Genomic DNA, 11,654 nt, shown 5'->3' on the forward strand with positions numbered 1-11,654 from the left:
CGAGACCTGCAGAAGCCGATGATGATGCAGGTGACAGAATATGCCACCCCACCAAATATGCCACTTTGACATAAGGATTATTTTGAGCTGAAGGCAATTGAGAAGAAGCAGATACAGGAAAAGCTCTCCACCCTCCCCCATTTACCTAAAAACAGGACATAAATGTCCCCTTTCTTCTACCAGGAAGGAGAAAAGTTAATCACTGGAGACAACTATGGATCCTTATCAGTCCCAAGGAATCTATATAGTAAACTTTATTAGCCCTTACCTTCCACTAATTTTCCATATATTTTATTTGCGTTCCCACAATTTTCCACTCCTAGAAACTTGAAGCCCTCTTCCTTTTCCAATGTTATGTAAACCCAAGTTCTAACCAACCCTTTGAGTTACTCTTCATTGAGATTTCTCTCACACAATGTACATTGTATGAATTGTTTTTCTCTTGTTAATCTATCTTTTGTCAGGGAACTGACAGAGTAGAATGATAAAAAGGACATTTTCCTCCCCTATAATGACATGGAGTAGACTGCTTTCTCAAGAACAACTATGTGATACCATAAAGTGGTCAGCTTCTAGCCAACACACCGGAACGAGATCATCCACAGGTGTTATAAAAAATATATACATATTTTTCCCTTTAGATTTCTTGTTATCCTCCTTCAATTTTTCTATAACTGACTTGCATCAAAACTTCCTTAAACCAGGGTGCCTGGGTGGCTCAGTGGGTTAAGCCGCTGCCTTCGGCTCAGGTCATGATCTCAGGGTCCTGGGATCCAGTCCCGCATCGGGCACTCTGCTCAGTGGAGAGCCTGCTTCCCTTCCTCTCTCTCTGCCTGCCTCTCTTGTGATTTCTCTCTGTCAAATAAATAAAATCTTTAAAAAAACAAAAACAAAAAAACTTCCTTAAACCATGCCTTTCTTTTTTGCCCTGCTATTCCTTCTTCTCTATTCCTTATTTTACCTATATTCAGGACTCCTAAAATCTTTGGATGGCTGTTGCAAAACTGAGATTACTCAACCTTAACATCTTTCTTAAAATTGTTGCCTTTGTCCACCCTTTCCTTCATCTTTCTTCAAATTCTTCTTCCCACCATTAAAACTACAGTTAGCTGTTTCCCCACATGATGCTAGGGCATTCTTCCTATATTTTGTACCAGTTAAACAAATAACCAAATACAATCTGGACCACTTTTAGAAAAGTCTTGTTTATTTCTCTGGCAATTTCACAGACAAGAATTTTCTAGGTTCCAGTTTTTGTCTACACAGTTGGCCTTGAACAACATGGGCTTGAACTGCATGGGTCCACCTATATGCAGATTTTTTATAATATAATACTATAAATGTATTTTCTCTACCATATGGTTTTTGTAATAACATTTCCTTTTCTCTGGCTTAATTTGTGACAAATACACAGTCTATAATACATATAACACACAAACTATGTATTAACCAACTGTTTATGTTGTTGTTCTGGTCAACGGTAGGCTTTAGTAACTAAGTTTTTGGGGAGTCTAAATTACATGAGGATTTTCAGCTATGCAGAGGGTTGATGCTCCATACCCCTGTGCTGCTCAAGGGCCAACTATACATCTCTTACTCTGACTACTGATAGTACTTGTAGCTATTCTTTATTTTCCCAAAGAAAATGCACTCTATTTTTTACGTTTTAAAGATTTTATTTACTTATTTGACAGTGATAGACACAGTGAGAGAGGGAACACAAGCAAGGTGAGTGGGAGAAGAAGCGGGTCCCCCCACCAAGGAAGGAGCCCAATGAGGGGCTTGATCTCAGGACCCTGGGATTACCACCTGGGCTGAGAACAGATGCTTAACAACTAAGCCACCCAGGCACCCCAAGAAAATGCAACTTTAAATCAAACAACTCCAGCATAGGTGCTGCCATCTGGAGGCACTGAAGTTTTATGTATGGAAAAGTCCCAATCAGGATAGTCTCCTTATAACCATACCCTTTTCTCAGCTTCTTTATGGTAGAAAAGACAACATTATGACAAAAATAAAATTGCCCCATTTTCTTTGGTTATTTCAAAAGACACCTATTTTATTTATGGGAGCAGACCTATTGATATCTCCTAGCATTGGGCAGGCTCATATTACCTAGCCAGTCCTGTGAGTCCTTACCAGATATGTAGCCCAACCACTTCCTTAAAGTATTTAAATTCCTCTTTGTCCTCTTCAATGACTATCATTGATCTGGACAGTCTATCAGTAATTGTGTTTCCTTAAAATGCAAAGCCTGACCCAAAATGTTACTACATTCTTCCTTTCTCTGCTGGACCTGACGACACCCTTGAAACAGAAGCCTTGAGGACTTGGAAGATCTTGAGGACTTGGATGCTGCGCCTGAAAACATTTGAGCCACCTTTTTGTCTGGAGAATCTCCACTATAGGTTACACAAGAATTTAGTCAAAACACTCACATCTTGGGGTGCCTGGATGTGCCAGTTCGTTAAACATCTGCCTTGGGCTCAGGTCATGATCCCAGGGTCCTGGGATCAAGCCCTGCATTGGTCTCCCTCTTCAGCAGGGAGTATGCTTCTCCCTCTCTCTCTGCCCATTCCCCTGCTCATTCTCTCTCTCTCTCTCTCAAATAAATAAATAAAATCTTAAAAAGAAAAACTCTCACATCTTCCATGTCCTACTACAGGAGATAACCATCACTGCAAACAATGTGATAAAGAACATTGAACTTCTTGGCCAAGAACTTCAAAAGACTCAACACACAGTGCTGCACAACTGACTGACACTCAGTCTGATCTTTGCACTCAGAGGGGAGACATGTGCTTTTTGGAAGTGACTGCTACATATGTGTTCCCCCAAATTTCTCTGACATTTACATCATAAACAAGAACATTCAAGTTGCTAATGAAGAAATGTACCCCATTGCCACCACAGTCCTGACCCCACTGTCAAAGGACTTTACCACACTAATTTTCTGGAATCCACTTGAATGGTCTGTAGTCTTGTTTTTGTTCCTTAACACAATCTCTAATATTTTTTTCTAATCTTATATGTATTCCACCCCCCCACCCCACCCCAATCACATGCTTTTGTCCAGAACCCTTCTCAGTTCTAGACTACTGTCAGAGCACAACAGGTGGTTGGCTCTTTCTCCAAGAACAGTGCCAACACAAAATGCTGACTTTGTGGTCCATTTACCAAGCTTTGACCAAAATTCCACACAAATTACTCTAATCTCTAAGATTGTTTTGAGGCAAACTATATTTTACAAACCCAACAAACCAGACCTTTCTCTTTTGCCCAAACCTGTTCACAAAGCCAGGCACAAACCTTCCAGTTTCCCATTCTTTGTCTCATTATTGATTAGTTAAGATTAGAACTATTTGTCATGATTGACTTGCTAAGATCAAAATTCTTGGTCCTTCTGAAACTTGCTAACTACAGAGAAAAATATTTCCTGTTCAGGTATCTGAGGTTTCTGCTTGGAAAACAACACCTACTGTAAGCCTCCTAAATGCCATGTGTTCATTCCTTTCCACAAAAAAGAAACAGGCTCCGCACTGAGCAGAGAGCCCAATGTGGGGCTCGATCCCAGGACCCTGAGATCATGACCTGAGCCGAAGGCAGAGACTTAAACCACTGAGCCACCCAGGCGCCCCTACATCTTGGATTTTAAATCAATGCTACCTTATTTATTTTGTTTTTCAAATTGTTCTAGATTTGGCCATTGGGAGCTCTTTTAGGTTGAGTCTTATATCCCCCCCCCCTTTTTAAATTAACATATAATGTATTGTTTGTTTCAGGGATACAGGTGTGTATACCATAGTACATACCGTGAGTTACAATTTTTACCTCAGCTTTACTAAGCCCTTTGCTACATGAATGCTTTATACAGATTCAGAGATATAACTGGGCCTCCTTTAGCTAACTCAGCTCTCATTCAGTTGCTGTGTTAAGATAAATTTCTCATCTGGCACAGACACACAAAACAGACAATAAAACATTAATAAATAATGTAGACTTCTAGTAAAGATTCCACTTAGAAATGGTAAAAAGGACAAAAATTGCAGCTCACACAGCAAAACCACAATGCACATTTGAAGAGTCTTTCTCTTTTGTTTGTTGTCTTTCTCCTCTCTCCACTCCTCACTTCCCCCTCCTCCTTTCTCTTTACCTCCCTTCCCTTCCTCTTTTTCTCCCTCATCCCTCATTATGTCCCATTTCTGGCCTCCTTTGGGGTTTCTCTAAATCCATAATGACCCCTCTCTCTTAGCAAAACAAAAGATCTCTTCCAGAATCTATTTTTCTTAGAAAGCATGGAAATAGGGTGGGATGGATTGGGGACAACTCTTTACCTTATTTTTGAAGTTTTAATTCTAGTCTTATGCTTTTTCCCCCTTTTAAAAAAGGCTTTAAGTAATTGCTACACCAAAATGTGGCTTAAACTCACAACCCCCAAATCGAGAGTTGCATGCTCCACCAACTCAGCCAACCACACACCCTTAGTCTCATACTTTAAAAAAAATTTTTTTTTTTGCGTGTGGGAAGGTTAGCTCATTTAAAATCTTTTTAAAATTTTTGTATTACACATACTTTTTTTTTTTTATTTGTCAGAGAGAGAGAGAGAGAGCAAATGCAGGCAGAGGCAGAGACAGATGCAGGCTCCCTGCTGAGCAAGGAGCCCGATACGGGTCTCTATCCCAGGACCCCAGGATCATGATCTGAGCAGAAGGCAGTGGCTTAACCGACTGAGCCACCCAGGTGTCCAAACATACATTTTCAAGTTAAAATTAATTCAGTTTTTCCCTTTTCAACCACTTTTAAACTTTTTGTTCTCATACATGTGTTCCCATTGAATTGTTGGCAAGCTACATTAATTTCCTGCCATCTAGAGGATATCACAATGAGTTGAAGGACTTGCAAAGAAATTCCTCTTCTTTACTTTAGTGAACAAACACTTGGTTTCAAACATTCCTATACACTTTCATAAGATAGAGACTGTAGCTAAATTCTGTTCACTCTGATACTGTCATCTTACTAAGCTCTAGGACGGTTTATTTCTCCTTCCCAGCAGGGTCATAAAAGAAAACTCTTGAGGTTTGCTCCTGTCAGCTTCCCTCTACCCTCCTCTAAACCAAAAACTACCTAGTACAGGGTTTAGCTAAAGAAGGCTATAGTTGTTCTTCTGGTTGGTGGTTCTAAGTCTTTGGATCCTGTTTCCAGTGGAGCCCTACATAGGAAGGTACTAGAGAAGAGCCCTTTCTTTTGTGAATAATAAGCCACTGCCTGCCCCCAGAGATGTATATCCTGTTCTACTGAACTTACTGGTTTCACTAAAAGTAAACAGATGCCTAAGGAGTGACTTGATTCAACTTTTGGATGTATGTCACACTGATAGTACTCCTAACTTTATCCAGTTATTCCCTCCTCGTCTTTCTTCCCCTCCCCTTCTTCTGCTAGTGGCTTGTTGAGTTCCTTAGTGGGGCCTCACTAAGTGGGTTGCTCTCCCCTTTGAAGAGATAAGCCATCTGAGATCTCCTCAAACCCTCTTTGGACTAAAGAGTGAGACCAGTGCAGTTGAAATGAGACTGCTGTTAGCCACTTCCCAGTCCTACCGAAGACTAATGCTGCAGTATTTCTTTCTATACCACCACTACTCTTCTGGATGTCAAGGTGTATGAAGAACAGTAGAGGAGGGGGAGTGTTAAAACAAGGTAGTTGAGAAGAGGCTAGGCAAATTCTAGGGTGCAGCCAGATACCCTACTGCTGATAGATAATTCACACATGATCTGCAGGTAATGATGACTGGAGACCTATGTTATAGCATTTAGATGAGCAGAACCCAGGACTCTGTTTTAGTGACAGTCAGTGGTACTTGTAACAACAAGTGGTCCACAGGTATGTGTAGTCAACTATCGTTGGTGATTTTCTCTAGAGGCAATAAAGAATGTAAAAGCAGCTAGTAGCAAAACCTGCTCTGACTCTTAGGAAAAAACTGGCTTGAGAAACTCAGACATCAATTATATTTTGTAAGTAAATGATGTAAAATTAGGGTGGAATAACAAGTTACCTAATACATCTAAGCTTAGAAGTGAACAAAGGGTTGTCCCTTTCAGAGGTGGACAAAAATACATCCTTGGCCCAGTTAGATGGGATAATGCTATTATAAATGTTTAAGAAAAACATGTTACTAATAATAAACGTTATCATTTCAAATGGTCCCTAATCAGATCTGAGGGAAAAAGATAAATTTGGAGATTTTACTTATCACATCTAAATACAAATACAGTGGGGGAACAAGTAAATACATAATACCAGCACAGTGGGAAGGACAAGGTATCAGTTTTACTTGTGTTTTGTTTATTTTGTTTATTTTTTTTAATATTTTATTTATTTGACAGAGAAATCACAACTAGGCAGAGAGGCAGGCAGAGAGAGAGGAGGAAGCAGGCTCCCCGTGGAGCAGAGAGCCCGATGCGGGGCTTGATCCCAGGACTCTGGGATCATGACCTGAACCAAAGACAGAGGCTTTAACCCACTGAGCCACCCAGGTGCCCCTTGTGTTTTGTTTATTTGTGTGTTAGCTCCAGTGGTCTGTTTTATTCTTTGACAGTCCAGTGGTGATTTCTGTTGTGCTGTCTTCCTGATTTTGAAGAAAAATTCAATTTTACTCTAGGTGCCTACTTTTGATTTTTGCTTTATATTATAGTGTATTAAACTTACTAAGCCTTTTGTTTAGCTGTTTTTGTTAGATAACTTACAGTGCTTACAGTCTTAGGAACACACATACTAATAAAACAAGATCCACTGTTGATGTTATGTCTTGCAGTTAAAATTGTTAAACAAAACAAGTAGGGGCACCTGGGTGGCTCGGTCAGTTGGTTGTCTGCCTTCAGCTCAGGTCATGATCCCAGGGTCCTGGGGTGAAGCCCTGTGTCGGGCTCCCTGCTGAGTGGGGAGCTTGCCTTTCCCTCTCCCACTCCCCCTGCTTGTGCTCTTTCTCTCTCTGTCAAATAAATAAATAAAATCTTTAAAACAAAACAAAACAAAAAGACATTATTCTTTAGGCAAAATAATTAAAAATTCTTTTCTATAGATTCTAATTCTCTGCTGAAAACTTTTCACCCATTTTGCCTATATTTTCCCCCATTTTATTTAAAGTTAATCATATTTTATATAAAATAAAAGCTTTGTCTTGTAATTGCAATATCAGAATCATCTATGGGTCTTTGATTTTACTTTTCTTTTTATATTACTATTATGTATTTCTGCTTCTTCATATTTTCAAAAAACATTTTATTGTATGTTGGACATTGCATTTAACTGTAGAGGCTACAGATAATATCTTCCATTAGCAATGATTTTCTCTTTTCTTTGTCAGATAGAATGAGAAGCTAGTCAATCCAATCAGATCTTATGCTGGGTTGCTAATTTAATAACATTTAGTTCATTTCTGGTTCATCCCCATTCTTCATGATTGTTCCTCTTGGTCCTATTAAGTAAGTAAGTACGTAAGTAAGTAATTTTTGAGCGGGGGCGGGGGGGCATGAAAGCAGAGGAAGGGGTAGAGGGAAAAGGAGAGAGAGAATCCCAAGCAGGCTCCATGCTGAGCATGGGTTCTATCTCAGGATCCTGAGATCAGGATCTGAGCCAAAATCAGTTCAGTCCTCAACAAAATGAGCCACCAGGTGCCCTGGTTCTCTTGGGCTTTTGGTTGATACCCTGCATATTCTTTCTTTCTCAGCCTTGAGAGATCTACGTTTGGCAGATTTTAAACTTAGTGCCCATCTTTCATGGGTTAAAATGTGGTAAATGCCGTGAAGCATCTATTGTGGGTTTGCTGAAGGCTCCCTCCCTCTGATGGAAGTTTGTTTCCAAAGCTCTACAAGACAAGTGAACATTTCTTTTTTTTTTTTTAAATAGGATTTCTTTTTTTTTTTAATTTTATTTATTTATTTATTTATTTGACAGAGAGAGATCACAAGTAGAGAGAGAAGGAAGCAGGCTCCCTGCTGAGCAGAGAGCCCGATGCAGGACTCGATCCCAGGACCCTGAGATCATGACCTGAGCCGAAGGCAGTGGCTTAACCCACTGAGCCACCCAGGCGCCCGACAAGTGAACATTTCACTCTGCCTTTCCTACTTAATTTTCCTCAGTTTCTGGTACCATCCCAGAATTCAGCACATGTCCCTTGGGAAAATCCAACCATGTATTTTATATTTTCCAATTTTTTTTTTCTTCAACCTATATAACTACAAAAAAAAAAAAAATTCCACTACTTTCTCTTTTCCAGCTAGGATTTATCTACCTTGTATCTATGTACATAGGTATAATTAATTATACAACTTTTATCATGCCCTTTGTTCTTAACTTTTTCTATCTGTTTGGTAAGATTTAAACGGCACCTTTTGATTCCCACCAATACCTATACCTGGTGATTTTATTTTGGTTTTCCTTTCCTCTCTCCCCCTTCCCCCACTTTTTAACTTGCATTCTTCCTGTTGGGCAGAATATATGTTTATATTCTACTCTTTGACCCATGCCCCTACTCTTATTTTAGTATTAGCACTACAATTAAATATATTAAATGCTCACCATCAGTCATTTTGATATATTTTCCAAGTCATCTTTTGTTTAGATGAAATTCATCTTCTAAATGGTTTTCCAAGAAAAGTATTTGAGAACAGTTATGTGTTTCTATAGCCCTCATACTTCAGCTGCATACAGAAATCTGACTAAGAATTTATGTGAATTTTTCTTAAAATGATGCTCCATTATTTATTGCACTGATTTTTATGTTGCTCTTGAAAAGTGTGAGGTCATGCCAATATTCTTATCCACATTAGTAAACTGGTTATTTTGCCCAGGGGCCTTCATGATTTCTTCTTTTTCCTTGACGTCCAATAGTTTTACTAGGATAAGTCCCAGAGTTGTTCACTTCAATTTTACCATTTTTCTCTTATTTACAGAAAGTCTCTTGGATTATAGTGATGAATACTGCTTTTGTTCCATTGCTTTGCTTTCTTCTTCTTCCAGAACTCCAATAATACATATGTTGAATCTTCTTTGCCTTCCATTTTAAGCATTTTTTCTCAGACGTGTTTTACTTTTTCATGTCATTTTCATTCCTTTGGTTGTTTCCTTCTTCTCTTCACTGATATTTATTAAAATTTTACTTGAATCTTTCCTGCCTTAGTGGTAATTTGTTCTTCACTTGTGAAACAGTTTTGTCTTTTCCTTCAAATTTTTCCTGATTAGATCAACTCTTGTGGCTTTCCTTCCTTTTTTGCCCACTGCTGTTCTTAGGTTGTGAACTAGACTTTCTACATACACACATATATGCATATATCTAATGCTTGTTTGAGAATATTTTAGTTTGGAGCTCAGTCTTACAGTTTTGTTTGTTTTGAGGGATAATTTAAATTTCATTTTACCTTTTTTGTTTCATTTTAGAATAGTTTTGCATTGTGTTGGTCTAATTTTTTAAAATAAGTCTTTTGTGGATGATTTCCTACTTGAAAAGTATTTTATTCCATCAGATAGTGAAGAATAATTCCTTTAACAGATAATGTTTTTGTGGTGGCAGTTTTATGTAGGTAGGGGTGAGGTGGGGTGGCTGGCATGACTTATTACTTCTTTTTCTGTAGAATCCTTAATTTTTCCCCTTCTTTCCTTCCTTTCATTTCTATGTCTTTAAGGGACACTACCCACTTGTCAGTGTAGCTGATTCTTCCTCAAAAGTAATGCTTTCAGAAGCTTCCACTTCTGGTCTTTTATTTTCAAGTTCCATCTTGACAGCCAGTGCTATAACTTACCAAGACCCAGGCTGTGTTCAGTATGTTGGTACTTAATGTTTGACATTTCTTTCAAGGTTTGATTTTGCCTATGCTTTGCTTAATCATCCACTCCCTTTTTAATTTTTCAAACATTCTCTGAAGCCCTGCCTCTTCCACTCTCAGCATCTAGATGTCTTGCAGGAGTGGAGGATGGTTTTTTATTTATTTTTTTTAAGATCTTTTATTTATTTATTTGACAGACAGAGATCACAAGTAGGCAGACAAGCAGGCAGAGAGAGAGGGAGGGAAGCTGGCTCCTGCCAAGCAGAGAGCCCAATGTCGGGCTCGATCCCAGGATCCTGGGATCATGACCTGAGCCGAAGTCAAAGGCTTTAACCCACTGAGCCACCCAGGCTCCCTCAATTTTCTAATAATTGGATGTTTGTGGTACCCTCTGTCTCCTGATATTGCTAAAGGCTTGAATCACATATAATTATATTTGCACTGGTTGTACATAATGTTTTTTGGAAAATGTGTGGAGAGTTTCTAGTTCAGGTGGTTGACATTATCCTCTAGACCCAAGCATAACTTATCTCTGTTATCTCTTAACAATACAGATTTATCTTTGTTCATAAGCAAGTCCAATTCATTTTCATGCTTTCTATTTTGTCTATTAATTCTTTAATTTATTACCCATTCTTACAGGTCATTTAGGTCATTTAGCTTGCATTTAAGATTTCACTATTACCAAAAAAAAAAAAAAAATGCTACAAGAACATACTTATGTCTATTTCTTTGTTCACACATCCAAACATTTCCCTAGGGTATACATGTATGTCTGAAAAGTGCTGGCTTAGAGAATATGTGCATTTTTAAAAAGATTTTATTTATTTATTTGAGAGCAAGAAAGAGAGAGAGTGGAGTGTGGAGAGGAGGCAGCAGCGGGAGAGGGAGAAGCAGGCCCCCACCTGAGCAAGGAGCCAGGCACGGGGCACAGGCCTTGATTCCAGGACCCCGAGATCATGACCTGAGTTAAAGGCAGATGTTTTACGACTGAGCCACCCAGGCACCTCAAGAATACGTGCATCTTCATCTTTACCAGATATTCTCTTAACTGCTTTCAAGAATAGCTGTAATAAGTTACAATTCTACTAGCAGTGTTAAAGAATTCTCATTTTCTACATACTTCAATTATTATTTTCAAGGTTTACATTTTTGTCAATCTGATGGATGTAATAACTATTGAATGGATTGTAATGACTATTTGTCTTTTCATAGTCTTTGCCTAGTTTTATTTAGGGGTGTTGTCCTTTCTTAGTAAGTCCTTTGTATATTCTAGAAATGAACTTTTAAAATTCTATATTTTGTAAATATGTTTTCAAAGTTTGTGCCGCATCTTTAACTTTCTTAAAGTTATACAGAAGTTTCAAAACTATAGCACTGTCAAATCTATTATATTTCTCCAATAACATCTACATCTTTCTATACAATGCTTTATAAAATCCTTCCAACCACCAATGTCATGAACACGTACTACTATATTTTATTGGAATATATTTTATTTTTACATCTGTATTTAAATGGAGTTTATTTTTGTGTAAAATGCCAGGTAATGATTTTTCCTCTGCAGATAGATACCTGCTCCAACGCCACAAATTCATATTTACCGAGGCTCTTCCTCGGTTCAACCATGCTCAGAACCAGCTGAGCACTTAAGGCCTTTCATAATATCTTTAACCACATCCTTCGGGCTTATCTCTCACCACACCCTTCTACACTAGCATTATTTTCTTGTCAAACCAGACTACTTAATGTATTCACTCTTCTTGAATAACAAAACTCTATTCTCGCTCCCTCCACAAGTCACGTTCTCTTCCTGTCTTTTCTCCTTACTAAATT

Source organism: Meles meles, chromosome 1, assembly GCF_922984935.1.
Source record: "Meles meles chromosome 1, mMelMel3.1 paternal haplotype, whole genome shotgun sequence".
Classification (NCBI taxonomy): Eukaryota; Metazoa; Chordata; class Mammalia; order Carnivora; family Mustelidae; genus Meles; species Meles meles.